The sequence below is a fragment of the Phyllobates terribilis genome, unplaced genomic scaffold, assembly GCF_046119375.1.
Source record: "Phyllobates terribilis strain yellow unplaced genomic scaffold, ASM4611937v1 Scaffold_5__5_contigs__length_657084704, whole genome shotgun sequence".
Classification (NCBI taxonomy): domain Eukaryota; kingdom Metazoa; phylum Chordata; class Amphibia; order Anura; family Dendrobatidae; genus Phyllobates; species Phyllobates terribilis.
The window spans coordinates 31,126,779-31,143,237 of NW_027362765.1; the positions used below are offsets into that span (position 1 = coordinate 31,126,779).

Below are 16,459 nucleotides of genomic sequence, written 5' to 3' on the forward strand. Positions count from 1 at the left end.
GTCGCAAAACACAAAAAATGGCAAGGAGGTGGTGTATACTTTTGCAAGCCACTGTAAATGTGTCAACCAAGGCATATCCCAAATAGCAGTAAATTGTGAACAGCCAGACAATTCTTACATATTTCTAAGACACTGCCATAACTTATGCATCAAATATAAAGTAGGGAGGTTTTGTTTTGCATTTTGAAGCGATTGCCTTTCAAAGCATTGTATAAATGATCTGACTTCCTGTCCTTCAATATCCCACACTTTCATATGTTGCGTCTGGGCAGCTTAATTTTAGGTTCTTGGGTTTGGGACCGCTAGCTTTCCAGCATCTTTAGATTACTGTAGGTACTCCAGTTTTATATGTGCTTGTCCACTACCCCAAATAAGACATCTAAACACCGTGAAAGCCATATTGGAGCATTGTGTAATACAATTGAAGCATCCATACCATTTTAAGCAGGTGAACAAGCCCTATAACTGATAGGTATCATTTTTTTCATGACTCCAGTTTCATCCTGAACGTGGCTAGCACGCCTCGTACTCCGCTCCGTACGCCTCGTACACACGCGGCTCCCCTCCGTACGCCTCGTACACGCGCGGCTCCGCTCCGTACGCCTCGTACACGCGTGGCTCCGCTCCGTACGCCTCATACACGCGCGGCTCCGCTCCGTACGCTTCGTACACGCGCGGCTCCGCTCCGTACGCCTCGTACACGCGCGGCTCCGCTCCGTACACCTCGTACACACACGGCTCTGCTACATCCCCCCTGTAAACCCCTCCTGACCCCACACATAACCTTCCCCTCATCCAGCACCATGACAACCAGCACAGCAGAGTCCTGCATCCACTGAGGCCCCTGATCATGTGACCCCTGACTCCTCCCCTCCTGTGACCTCATCACAGGTCCTGTGCGCACAGAACAGCCATATATGTGGTGGCGGCTCTGCAGGTGGAGGTATGTGAAGATTCCCCATTACTGGGCGCAGTCGGCATTAACCCCCTCAGTGCTGAGAGTATTTTGGTGTTTTCCTGTTGCTACTTTCTATGACTCCTGACTAGTGTTGAGCGATACCTTCCGATATCAGGAAATATCGGATCGGATTGGATCGGGCCAATACTCAAAAAGTATCGGATATCGCCGATTCCGATACCGGAAACCAATGCAAGTCAATGGGACACAAATATCGGAATGAAAATAAACCCTTTATTTCCTTGTAGGTTAATTCTACATGAAGGAAAACAACTAACAATAATGTAGAATGTATTGGGGGAGGTGGTTGCCCAAATCGATGGGAACAGTGCTCACAGTGAAAAATGAAAAGTCGGCAATTCAGCAGCGGCATATACCGGTACCCGACAATTTATAACAGAAAGAATAGAGCTTCACACATAGATTAGATAGATAGAAACATGTCAGTCACATATATATGAAGTACAGTGACAGTGTTGGTTACTGTACTTGTCATTTAGTGTAAAGGATTTATTTAAAAAAATAATAGTGTTTTCATGCACCGTCTCTTTAAGAAAGCCGGCCGGCAATTCAGCATCGGTACACGACAATTTAGAACAGAAAGATAGAGCATCACATATAGATTAGATAGATAGAAACATGTCAGTCACATATATAATAAGTACAGTGACAGGATTTATTAAAAAAAAAATTGGCGTGGGGTTCCCCGTAATTATAGTCTCTAGCGGAGGTTAAGCAGGTGGCTGGGGCAGATGTTTGAAGCCTGGGAAGGGGGTAATACCCATGGAGCTTCCCAGGCTACTAATATCAGCCCCCAGCTGAATACCTAGCCTTTAATAATAGCTATTAAAATGGGGGACCCCTCAAAAAAAATGACGTGGGGTCCCCCCTATTTTAATAGCTAGCAAATGCTAGGCAGACAGCTGGGGGCTGATATTAATAGCCCAGGAAGGGTGCCATGAATATTGGCCCCCTCCCAGGCTAGAAACACCAGCCGTCCCAGAAATGGCGCATCCATAGGATGCGACAATTCTGGCACTTAGCCTCGCTCTTCCCACTGCCCTGTAGTGGTGGCAGTGGGGTAATAGGGTTGGGGTTGATGTCAGCTTATAATGGTAGTTGACATCAAGCCCAGGTTAGTAATGGAGAGGCGTCTATAAGACACCCCCATTACTAACCCCATAGTCAAAGTTAAAAAAAAACACAAACACACAGAATAAAGTCCTTTAATTGAAATAAGCACACAATTCTTTATTGTTCTAAATTAAACCATACTTACCGTTACGCCCTTTCCAGCTGAAGCCAACGATCTCCTGCAATAAAAGAAAAATAATAAAGCAACATCATCCTTACCTTTCCATGGTTCCCAGGACAGCTCCAGCTCTGCTACATCGAGATGACAGGCTGGACCGCAGCAGAAAGCTGCCATCCAGCCTGTCATCCCGCAGACACTGAGAAGCGCAGGCTTGCTTGCGCTCCTCAGTGTCTGGCTGTGACGGCATCCAGATGAGCCGACAATGAACTCAGCTCACCTCATGCACGTCACTGACAGCGTGGGAGAATTCTCCTGCGCATGCGGTGAGCGTCAGAGAATTCTCCTGCTGAAGCGATGAGCGCAGGAGAATTCTCCCACGCTGTCAGTGACGTGCATGAGGTGAGCTGAGTTCATTGTCGGCTCATCTGGATGGCGTCACAGCCAGACACTGAGGAGCGCAAGCATGCCTGCGCTTCTCAGTGTCTGCAGGATGACAGGCTGGATGGCAGCGTTCTGCTGCGATCCAGCCTGTCGTGAATGTAGCAGAGCTGAAGCTGTCGTGGGAACCATGGAAAGGTAAGGATGATGTTGCTTTATTATTTTACTTTTATTGCAGGAGATCGTTGGCTTCAGCTGGAATGGGCGTGACGGTAAGTATGGTTTAATTTAGAACAATAAAGAATTGTGTGTTTATTTCAATGAAAGGACTTTATTCTGGGTGTTTGTGTTTTTTTTTAACTTTGACTATGCGGTTAGTAATGGGGGTGTCTTATAGACGCCTCTCCATTACTAACCTGGGCTTGATGTCAGCTGCCATTATAAGCTGACATCAACCCCAACCCTATTACCCCACTGCCACCGCTACAGGGCAGTGGGAAGAGCGAGGCTAAGTGCCAGAAATGGCGCATCCTATGGATGCGCCATTTCTGGGGCGGCTGATGGCTGGTGTTTCTAGCCTGGGAGGGGGCCAATATTCATGGCACCCTTCCTGGGCTATTAATATCAGCCCCCAGCTGTCTGCCTAGCCTTTGCTAGCTATTAAAATAGGGGGGACCCCACGTCATTTTTTTGGGGGGTCCCCCATTTTAATAGCTATTAAAGGCTAGGTATTCAGCTGGGGGCTGATATTAGTAGCCTGGGAAGCTCCGTGGGTATTACCCCCTTCCCAGGCTTCAAACATCTGCCCCAACCGTCTGCTTAACCTCCACTAGAGACTATAATTACGGGGAACCTCACGCCAATTTTTTTTTTAATAAATCCTTTATTTTAACACTAAATGACAAGTACAGTAACCAACACTGTCACTGTACTTATTATATATGTGACTGACATGTTTCTATCTATCTAATCTATGTGTGATGCTCTATTCTTTCTGTTCTAAATTGTCGGGTACCGCTGCTGAATTGCCGGCCGGCTTTTTTAAAGAGACGGTGCATGAAAACACAATTATTTTTTTAAATAAATCCTTTACACTAAATGACAAGTACAGTAAGCAACACTGTCACTGTACTTATTATATATGTGACTGACATGTTTCTATCTATCTAATCTATGTGTGAAGCTCTATTCTTTCTGTTCTAAATTGTCGGGTACCGGTATATGCCGCTGATGAATTGCCGGCTTTTCATGTTTCACTGTGAGCACTGTTCCCATCGATTTGGGCAACCACTGTAATGCCACAACCACCATGGCTGTGGCATTAACATCTTAAAAAAATATTAATTCCTGCTATTCCATTTAATTGTAATGTAAGGGAGATAATGTAATGTCAGCTCTTGAGCAGGAGAATTCTCCCATGCTGGGATGGCATTCTGATGACAGGCTGGATCGCAGCTGAGCGCTGCCATCCAGCTTGTCATCCTTCAGAGACACTGCAGAGCGCAGGCATTATGTGAACTTCCGATTCCGGTATTCTATATTGTAAAAGTATCGGAACTCAGTATCGGAACTCCGATACAGCGAATATCGGTCGATACCCGATATTTCAGTATCGGAATGCTCAACACTACTCCTGACGTGTTGCTCCTCTTCCTCTGATACATACAACCCCTACACAGTATAATGTTCCCGCCTCAGACGGACATGTCAGGCTCCGCACTATATATATTGGCCACGCCCCTGACCACACCCCTTTGCCCCCATTTCCCATCTCTTTCTGCCTGGCAGGAGGAGTTGTCAGAGGGGTGGATGCAGTGAGGGAGGAAAATACTAAAACCCTACGTGTCATATTTGTCTATACATGGTAGATTTACATAAGTAAATAAATTGGTTACTCTGCTTCAAATAGAGTGAAGTGGAAAGGAAAACTAAATTAAGAAAATGAAACTGTAAAAAAATCTACCATAGGCATAAGTATAGATAAATGTGGCAAGACAATTTGCCAATCACATCTGTAAGGCCGTGTTCACATGTGGTGTAAATGCTGCAGGTTTTCTGCAGGTGATCGCACCAAACTACACAATAACAATCTTCTTGGGTTATTGCATTTTTACTGCATTTCTTTGTGTTTTCCCAATTATATGATGCAGATTTGAAGCCACGTTTTCAATGCATTTTTTTATAACACAGAAAATCTTTGATTCTGCAAAAAGCAAGTGTGTTTTTTTTACATTCATCTTTTATATATTTTTTTACAAGCTCCTCATACAAGGGGACGTACTAAACTGCATATTGGGATGATGGGGTGATGGGCTACAATGCTAGACTCGACCACTAGATGGCAGCACATTTTTCAAATGCAGACCAGGAAATGACTTCTGGCCTTGATACTGGATTAGAAGAAGCAGCAGTTTTTAACTCTTGACCTGTAATATAGAAAGAAATCAGAGGGAATTCAATGGAAATACTAAAATGAATCAGAACATCCACAGGGCTGGATTAAAGTTTAATAATAGAACCAGGGAAAACAGATTGTAGCTATTTGGGATTATGTGTAGAATATCGGGGTTACACACGCCTGGTGATATATCTCATCAACATCTCATAGGAATATAGGTATAATTATTGTTCTGTATGGGGATTATGGCTAAAATATCACAAATACACATGCCCAGGAACATACTTCATCTACTTCTGATAGGAATATGGGTATAACTATTGTTCTGTATGGGGATTATGGGTGAAATATCACAAATGCACATGCCCAGGAACATAATTCATCTACTTCTCATAGGAATATGGGTATAACTATTGTTATGTATGGGGATTATGGGTGAAATATCACAAATACACATGCCCAGGAACATATTTCATCTACTTCTCATAAGAATATGGGTATAACTATTGTTCTGTATGGGGATTATAGGTGAAATATCACAAATACACATGTCCAGGAACATATTTCATCTACTTCTGATGGGAATATGGGTATAACTATTGTTCTGTATGGGGATTATGGGTGAAATATCACAAATAAACATGCCCAGGAACATATTTCATCTACTTCTGATAGGAATATGGGTATAACTATTATTCTGTATGGGGATTATGGGTGAAATATCACAAATACACATGCCCAGGAACATACTTCATCTACTTCTGATAGGAATATGGGTATAACTTTTGTTCTGTATGGGGATTATGGGTGAAATATCACAAATACACATGCCCAGGAACATAATTCATCTACTTCTCATAGGAATATGGGTATAACTATTGTTCTGTATGGGGATTATAGGTGAAATATCACAAATACACATGTCCAGGAACATATTTCATCTACTTCTGATAGGAATATGGGTATAACTATTGTTCTGTATGGGAATTATGGGTGAAATATCACAAATAAACATGCCCAGGAACATACTTCATCTACTTCTCATAGGAATATGGGTATAACTATTGTTCTGTTTGGGGATTATAGGTGAAATATCACAAATACACATGCCCAGGAGCATATTTCATCTACTTCTCATAGGAATATGGGTATAACTATTGTTCTGTATGGGGATTATAGGTGAAAAATCACAAATACACATGTCCAGGAACATATTTCATCTACTTCTGATGGGAATATGGGTATAACTATTGTTCTGTATGGGGATTATGGGTGAAATATCACAAATAAACATGCCCAGGAACATACTTCATCTACTTCTCATAGGAATATGGGTATAACTATTATTCTGTATGGGGATTATGGGTGAAATATCACAAATACACATGCCCAGGAACATACTTCATCTACTTCTGATAGGGATATGGGTATAACTTTTGTTCTGTATGGGGATTATGGGTGAAATATCACAAATACACATGCCCAGGAACATATTTCATCTACATTCAATAGGAATATGGGTATAACCATTGTCCTGCATGGGGATTATGGGTGAAATATCACAAATACACATGCCCAGGAACATATTTCATCTACATTCAATAGGAATATAGGTATAACTATTGTTCTGTATGGGGATTATGGGGGAAATATCACAAATATGTAGCACCCTGAGGATTCGGCTGCTACAGGGGTATTGCACCTCAACCCAGAGGTGTGGTATTCCACTCCCGGGTAAGGATGGGGTGTGGAACTGAGCTCAGTTAGCTGCATGCACTACACACATCCCATTTCCGGGGAACAGACCGACGGTACTCCCACTAGAGAAATGTGCAGGTACGACAGTGTCTGTTCCTGGCTGGAGTGGGAGGGGGGTGGAACATCCCAGTAGTGTAGGGGCAGATAGGGGGAGCAGTCTGGGTAATGCTAGGAGCTCATTGGGTGCTGGTCACCTGAGCTCACACATAGAGGGAGTATATAAGGTGGGCACCATCTTAGATCAGGGTCAGTCAGTTGTCAGTCAGCCAGTCAGACAGTCTGTCTGAGAGCCTGAGAAGCAGAGCAGAGGAGAAGGAAGAGAGACCCAGAGGCACAGAGGGGACCCCAAGATCCCAAAATAAGGACAAAAGGGTGAAGGGTCGGCAAAAGGGTACCGGATCCCAAGCTGGCAGAGGCTACAGCACACCTTAGCCAGGAACCGGAGGTCATGGGCAGGATCTGCCACGACCCTCACCAAATCCACTAGAAAGGCATACCAAGCATAGGGTCAGGGAGCCCAGAGGAGGCTTGACCACCAAGAGACCCGAGGGAGCCGGCCAAAAGTGGATCCCTGGTGGGAACGGCCAGAAGAAGGGAGAGTCAGAAAGGAGCTCAGGACCATACTCAAGAATTGCCCGGGAGTTGACCGAGTCCAGGACCTGGTGGACGCAGCACGGCTTGGGTGGTCACTGCTGTACACAGTGACCCGAGCAACACCAGTAAGTAAAACCCTGGAACTGCATTTTATGCCTCTGAGTCTCCTTGCTGCACCTTCACAACCACCATCCTCCACGGCTGACCCCCTGAGGCTATACCCCTCCCGTTGGGGGTTATACTACCAAAGCTGCACACATACCAACAGCCTCAGCGGACCCTGCTGCAGCGGCGGCCTTTTGACCGCAAATCAACGGGTGGCGTAGTCGACACAAAGAACTCTAATAACATCTGTAGGACTGCCACACACTGAGCTTGACACCCTGGGCACGGACCGGGTCACAGCCACTCGGAGACTACAACCCCCATCTGATCCGGCTCCGGGTATCCCTAACAACATGGCCCAGGGGGCGCGTCAACTTTGGCGTAGTCGGCAGGATAACGTGCCCGCAACAACCGGGTACTGCGTGCCTGAAGAGAAGTTCACCGTTACCTTAAAAAGAAGTCTCCCGCCGGTTCCGGAGGGTCCCCGCCATCGGGCCCCATCACAGGTCGTTTCCCGCCGGTTGTCCGCCATTTGCAGCTTTTTCCCGCCATCCATGGAGTTTCCCGCCACTGGGAGACGATTCCCGCCATTTCCAAAGATTTCCCACCTTGGAAGAGCGGACGCCATTATGGGCGTGCCAGAGGGTGGCAAGAGGCCACCTCCCATCGTGGGCCAGGTCGAAGAATGGCGCCAAAAGCGGAAACCGCGCCCACCAACAGAGACTGTGATGCTGGAAGTGTCCATCAGCGTAAGAGAACTGCCCCTGGAACTGACAATCACAAAGTTGCCCCGGGACCACCCTCGATGTGGGCGGAGACAGAACAAGAGAGCAAAGATGGGTGTCACCTGGAGCAGTCTGGAGAGAGCGCACCCGGAAACAAGACGTCTGGAAGAGAGTCCAGAGAGAGCCTATCCGGAGATGGAGGGAGAGTCAGGCAGCACCGACCCAGTGGTCAGGAGCCTGTTGCAGGTCGCCATTCCAGAAGGCCTGCTGGAGATCCTAGCACAGCTCCCCCGAGACCGGGAGTGTGCACAGACCGCGCTGGAGGGCCTCGCACGGAGGATGGCCCGGGTGCAGCGGGAGACGTTGGCGGAGTGGAGCCGAGAGATGGCCCAGCAGACCGGCACCCGTCAGCGGAGCACGCCACCTGAGACGAGGAGACAGACCGCCTCTGAGGATGGCGCAGGAGGAATGAAGGCAGGAGACGGCGCCGAGAAGGGAGCTGAACGGACGGAGGCAGGTAAAGGGGACGTCTCTACCCCGAGCCGGGAAACCGCGTGCCTGCCCCAGCTCCCCGTCGCAGAGCCCGAAATTCCCCCTGCCGTGCCCGTCGCTGCATCGTCACCGCCGCAGACTAGGCCTCAACCGGAAGCCGCGGCCGCGACCCCTGTGACGTCACGCGCTTCGACCCTGAGCGCGGCAAATCAGGAAATACCACCGGCCTGGTCGCAAGGCCTAGTACCCCCGGGCGCCGCAATTCCAACAGCGCCCCCTACCTCCGCGGAGCCACTGGCCTGGTCGCAGGGCCGAATAACCCAGGGCGCCGCCGTTCTTACGGTGCCCTTTGCCTTTAAGGTGCCCCAGGCCTGGTCGCAAGGCCTGGTTAACCCGGGCGCCGCTACCATCAACGCGCCCTCAACATCTAGAGTGCCGCACCTGGGTGAAAATCTATTTGCCCAGCATACGTGCCCGGATGGGCAGCCCTTCATATGGCCCCAGGAGTACATTCAGCTGGAACTCCAGAGAGCCAGGCCCATGTGCGAGCCCCTGATTCCGGCTCCGAAGCCCGTAAAGAGGACCTCGCCCCCGCTGGAGGAGGCACAGTTCGAGTGGGACCCCACTGGAGAAGACCTCATGGGGTTCACTCAGGAGACTCGGGCGGCCGCAGCGGAGCGTGCAGAGTGCTGCCGCCAGCAGCTCGAAGTCTTCGAGAGGGAGCGGAGAGAGAGGCGGGTCCGGGAACAGCAGATGCAGATAAGAAGCGCGGAGCAGAAGAGCCGGACCAGGAGGAAACCCCGTGCAGCTCATGGTCCCCGTGCCACCGGGACTGTGATAAAATTCAATATGCAGCACGGATGGGGCTTTATCAGAGACCATCAGACCCCCGGCGACGTCTTTGTAACTCGCAGAGACGTAGAAAGCCATCTGCCGGAGGGACACGGAGGTCGTGACCTGTATGTAGGGGACGAGGTCACCTTCACCCGGCACAAGTGTGCCAAAGGACCCTACGCCCTCCATGTGCATCGCCTGACGGAGGAGGAGCTGCGGTGTGAGGAGGAGCAAGAGGACCCGGACGGGTCTGAAGAATCTAAAGAAGGAGCAGGAGGACGCCGTCGTTGAAGTACGGTAGAGAGAGACTGTACATAGTTACCCGTCAGGGTATAAGAACTGTTCTAGTTAAAATATAGTCCCCGTTGGGACCAGCCGATTGAACTGAAACCCGTGTGTCCCTATTCCCACTGACCGAGGACTGAGAGCGGTCATTCCTCCCTAATACCTGGCCGAGGACTGAGAGCGGCCATATTTCCCTTGTATATAGTTGCGCTTCCTAAAGCGCCCCCTACTGGTTTTATGGGAAAACCATTTTTCTTCAAGAGACTGTCGCACTTTACCCGGTCACAAGTTGCACCGTGACCGGAGGAACCAGAAGCAAGAATGTTATTTATGAAAAGTTTTATATGAAAAGTTTTATGCAGATATATATATGATGTTTTATATGTTGATGTTTATGGGAAAAAAAATTGTATGTTTTGATGTTTTGTTATCTTACAGCCCGAGGACGTGCTGTGATTTACCAGGGGGGAATGTAGCACCCTGAGGATTCGGCTGCTACAGGGGTATTGCACCTCAACCCAGAGGTGTGGTATTCCACTCCCGGGTAAGGATGGGGTGTGGAACTGAGCTCAGTTAGCTGCATGCACTACACACATCCCATTTCCGGGGAACAGACCGACGGTACTCCCACTAGAGAAATGTGCAGGTACGACAGTGTCTGTTCCTGGCTGGAGTGGGAGGGGGGTGGAACATCCCAGTAGTGTAGGGGCAGATAGGGGGAGCAGTCTGGGTAATGCTAGGAGCTCATTGGGTGCTGGTCACCTGAGCTCACACATAGAGGGAGTATATAAGGTGGGCACCATCTTAGATCAGGGTCAGTCAGTTGTCAGTCAGTTGTCAGTCAGCCAGTCAGACAGTCTGTCTGAGAGCCTGAGAAGCAGAGCAGAGGAGAAGGAAGAGAGACCCAGAGGCGCAGAGGGGACCCCAAGATCCCAAAATAAGGACAAAAGGGTGAAGGGTCGGCAAAAGGGTACCGGATCCCAAGCTGGCAGAGGCTACAGCACACCTTAGCCAGGAACCGGAGGTCGTGGGCAGGATCTGCCACGACCCTCACCAAATCCACTAGAAAGGCATACCAAGCATAGGGTCAGGGAGCCCAGAGGAGGCTTGACCACCAAGAGACCCGAGGGAGCCTGCCAAAAGTGGATCCCTGGTGGGAACGGCCAGAAGAAGGGAGAGTCAGAAAGGAGTTCAGGACCATACTCAAGAATTGCCCGGGAGTTGACCGAGTCCAGGACCTGGTGGACACAGCACGGCTTGGGTGGTCACTGCTGTACACAGTGACCCGAGCAACACCAGTAAGTAAAACCCTGGAACTGCATTTTATGCCTCTGAGTCTCCTTGCTGCACCTTCACAACCACCATCCTCCACGGCTGACCCCCTGAGGCTATACCCCTCCCGTTGGGGGTTATACTACCAAAGCTGCACACATACCAACAGCCTCAGCGGACCCTGCTGCAGCGGCGGCCTTTTGACCGCAAATCAACGGGTGGCGTAGTCGACACAAAGAACTCTAATAACATCTGTAGGACTGCCACACACTGAGCTTGACACCCTGGGCACGGACCGGGTCACAGCCACTCGGAGACTACAACCCCCATCTGATCCGGCTCCGGGTATCCCTAACAACATGGCCCAGGGGGCGCGTCAAATACACATGCCCAGGAACATATTTCATCTACATTCAATAGGAATATGGTTATAACAATTGTTCTGTATGGCGATTATGGGTGAAATATTATGGGTGAAATATCACAAATACACATATCCAGTAACATATTTCTTGTACTTCTGATAGGAATATTGGTATAATTCGTATTCTATATGAGGATTTTGGGTGACATATCAGGAATACATACAATTTTCAAAAAGAATATGAGTTGTGGCAGGTTGACCACAGTAATGATATTTGTTGGCTGCTAGGAGGCCATATGGACACCCATCCCAGCAGCATAGGGGTTAATCTATTGGGTGGGGCAATTTGGACACTGTTGGGAGGGTTATTTGTTGGCCCTATGTCCTCACAGCAGTGTGGTGCATTGCTCCAGGAGGGAGCCGGACCCGGAAGTCTGAAGGGTCCCATGCAGGCAAGAGAGGCCTGTGGGCAAGGAAAATTATTGGGGCACGGGGCCCAAAAGTGTTTGAACAGTGCTGTAACTGAGTCGTATCTTTTTCTGTTGAAATCAACCTGGCAGGAGCCAGAATTACCTTTAAAACCCATGTGAAGTGCCTTTAATTGAAGAGTGCCATCCGCCTGGAGACGCTAGGCGGCGATCCCAAGACTGAAGTCGTCACAGGGTATAAATATTTTTACTGGGAATTATGGTTGAAATACAATGAATACACATGCCCAGTAACATATATGATTTACTTCTGCTAGGAATATGGGTATAATTGTTCTTTGTGGGTATTATAGGTGATATATCATGAATACACATGCCCAGTGTCATATTCAATCAATTCCTGGTTAGAATATGTGTACAATTATTGTTTTATATGTTGATTATTGGTAAAATATGATGAATTCACATGTTGAAACATTTCATTAACTTCGGGTAAGAATATGGGTATATTTATTATTCTATATGGGGTTATGGTCAGAATGCCATGGATATACAGATCCTGTAACCTATTTGCATCTGACAGGATTACATGTCCATTGCCTTCTCCCACCCCTGGGAGATGTGAGCCCTGGCATCATAGCTCCTTATTAGATAGGCTGGCCATGTCAGAGTGATGAGCAGTCTTGCGCCATACTTCTTGCTTATATACCTATATTATTCTCAACACATTGTTCTTTATAGGATGTTGGATCTTTTGGAGGGTTTTATTGGTTACTTTGGTTTGTTGACATCAATAACTTTTAATGGAGATATATAGAAATTTTTTTAAACAACTTTTAATAAAATAATAGGTTTTATCTTAACCAAAAAATTTGGAAATGGAACATGTATTTTAGTGTATACTGGTCTCTAGGTTAATGCGAAGGCCATCACAACAAATACAACAAAATAGCTTTCATGGAACAATAAATTATCCTGCTTACGTTCACATGTCTGATATAGGACTCGGTATTGCTTCTTAGTCAGTAGGCAAGGCATAATTGAATCTTATGTGCCTGTTTTCCATCCAGGTTCACTTGAATGGGAATGGAAACTTTCATATTGTTCCCCGCTATACAGGGCAGATTTTTTTTTGTTGTGTGTGTCCGTTTCTGTGCTGCCACTATCATCCTCTGCTGTGCGTCGGAAACCGGGTCCAGTGCGTGGCATATTTCCTTCTACTTCTTCAAGAGAATTCTGACCTCTGCCGGAACACTCATGTGGAGGGGTGGACATCAAGGGAGGATGATGTCTGCCTGACATAGGTCACAGACATCATCCTCCCTCTCCACTGCAATAAGGATTGGCGGTGGGCAGACCTACCCACCCCACTCTGCCCTCACTGCCTCCCTGATTGCACAGTTTAGCTGTGCCACCATCAAAAAGTCCTATGTTCAGCACATTCGTTCCTGATGTACAGAACACACATTATGCCAATTCAGAGCCTTTATACACTCTTTACTGTATTTTATGGGCACTTTTGGAAAATAGTGAAAGTCTAAAGCGCCCATAAAATACAAATTACTTGTAAAATTCTGGATTCCAGGCTAAAAATATCAATCTTCCTTGTTTTTGACCTGTTTAAAGAGTCAGTGTACTTTTTACTTACCTGTCATTTTCAGCTCCGCGCCGTCCTCCAGATGCTTGAATGTAGATGAAGTATGTTCCTGGCATGTGTATTTGTGATATTTCACCCATAATCCCCATACAGAACAATGGTTATACCCATATTCCTATTGAATGTAGATGAAATATGTTCCTGGGCATGTGTATTTGTGATATTTCACCCATAATCCCCATACAGAACAATAGTTATACCCATATTCCTATGAGAAGTAGATGAAATATGTTCCTGGGCATGTGTATTTGTGATATTTCACCCATAATCCCCATACAGAACAATAGTTATACCCATATTCCTATCAGAAGTAGATGAAATATGTTCCTGGGCATGTGTATTAGTGATATTTCACCCATAATCCCCATACAGAACAATAGTTATACCCATATTCCTATGAGAAGTAGATGAAATATGTTCCTGGGCATGTGTATTTGTGATATTTCACCCTAATTCCCATACAGAACAATAGTTATACCCATATTCCTATGAGAAGTAGATGAAGTATGTTCCTGGGCATGTGTATTTGTGATATTTCACCCATAATCCCCATACAGAACAATAGTTATACCCATATTCCTATCAGAAGTAGATGAAATATGTTCCTGGGCATGTGTATTTGTGATATTTCACCCATAATCCCCATACAGAACAATAGTTATACCCATATTCCTATGAGTAGTAGATGAAATATGTTCCTGGGCATGTGTATTTGTGATATTTCACCCATAATCCCCATATAGAACAATAGTTATACCCATATTCCTATTGAATGTAGATGAAATATGTTCCTGGGCATGTGTATTTGTGATATTTCACCCATAATCCCCATACAGAACAATAGTTATACCCATATTCCTATCAGAAGTAGATGAAATATGTTCCTGGGCATGTGTATTTGTGATATTTCACCCATAATCCCCTTACAGAACAATAGTTATACCCATATTCCTATTGAATGTAGATGAAATATGTTCCTGGGCATGTGTATTTGTGATATTTCACCCATAATCCCCATACAGAACAATAGTTATACCCATATTCCTATCAGAAGTAGATGAAGTATGTTCCTGGGCATGTGTATTTGTGATATTTCACCCATAATCCCCATACAGAACAATAGTTATACCCATATTCCTATTGAATGTAGATGAAATATGTTCCTGGGCATGTGTATTTGTGATATTTCACCCATAATCCCCATACAGAACAATAGTTATACCCATATTCCTATGAGAAGTAGATGAAGTATGTTCCTGGGCATGTGTATTTGTGATATTTCACCCATAATCCCCATACAGAACAATAGTTATACCCATATTCCTATCAGAAGTAGATGAAGTATGTTCCTGGGCATGTGTATTTGTGATATTTTAGCCATAATCCCCATACAGAACAATAATACCTATATTCCTATGAGATGTTGATGAGATATATCACCAGGCATGTGTAACCCCGATATTCTACACATAATCCCAAATAGTTACAATCTTTTTTCCCTGGTTCTAGTATTAAACTTTAATCCAGCCCTGTGGATGTTCTGATTCATTTTAGTATTTCCATTGAATTCCCTCTGATTTCTTTCTATATTACAGGTCAAGAGTTAAAAACTGCAGCTTCTTCTAATCCAGTATCAAGGCCAGAAGTCATTTCCTGGTCTGCATTTGAAAAATGTGCTGCCATCTAGTGGTCGAGTCTAGCATTGCAGCCCATCATCCCAATATGCAGTTTAGTACGTCCCTCATACAAGTCTATAGTGGAAAAAAAAGCGCCAGAACTGAACAATTCAGCAGCGTCTTCAGTCACGAAGTGGTCAGAAGTTTTCATGAAATCACATCTACTTTGCTTGGACTGCTAAACACAGCAGAATTTTTTGTAGTAAACAGCGTATACTGTTCCCCCAGTACCGCCATCCCCCCACACAGTATAATGTTCCCCCAGTACCGCCATCCCCTCACACAGTATAATATTCCCCCAGTACCGCCATCCCCACACACAGTATAATGTTCCCACAGTACCGCCATCTCCCCACACACAGTAAAATGTTCCCTCAGTACTGCCATCTCCACACACAGTATAATGTTCCCCCAGTACCGCCATCCCCCCACACAGTATAATGTTCCCTCAGTACCGCCATCCCCTCACACAGTATAATGTTCCCCCAGTACCGCCATCCCCACACACAGTATAATGTTCCCACAGTACCGCCATCTCCCCACACACAGTAAAATGTTCCCTCAGTACTGCCATCCCCTCACACAGTATAATGTTCCCCCAGTACTGCCATCCCCTCACACAGTATAATGTTCCCCCAGTACCGCCATCCCCTCACACAGTATAATGTTCCCCACGCCATCCCCTCACACAGTATAATGTTCCCCCAGTACCGCCATCCCCCCACACACAGTATAATGTTCGCATGGTACCACCATCCCCCCCACATGCAGTATAATGTTTCCACATTACCACCATCCCCCACACAGTATAATGTTCCCACAGTACCGCCATCCACCCACACACAGTATAATGTTCCCACAGTACAGCCATCCCCCCACACACAGTGTAATGTTTCCACACTACCTCCATCTCCCCACACACAGTGTAATGTTCCAACAGAACCGCCACCCCCCCCCACACACAGTATAATGTAACCATAGTACCACCATACCCCCCATATATAGTATAATGTTCCCACAGTACCACAATTTCCCCCACATAAAGTACAGGTGCATCTCCCTAAATTAGAGTATCGTCACAAAGTTCATTTATTTCAGTTCTTCGATACAAAAATTGAAACTCATATATTATATAGAGTCATTACAGACAGAGTGATCTATTTCAAGTGTTTATTTCTCTTAATGTTGATGATTATGGCTTACAGCCAATGAAAACACAAAAGTCATTATCTCAATAAATTAGAATACTTTATAACAACAGCTTGAAAAATGTTTTTAAA

At 46.2% G+C, this 16,459-nt stretch overlaps 1 pseudogene; it reads left to right on the plus strand.

Annotated features, from left to right (window-relative positions):
- Positions 1–16,459, plus strand: part of LOC141271402 (uncharacterized) — a 53,280-nt pseudogene that overhangs the window by 28,566 nt on the left and 8,255 nt on the right.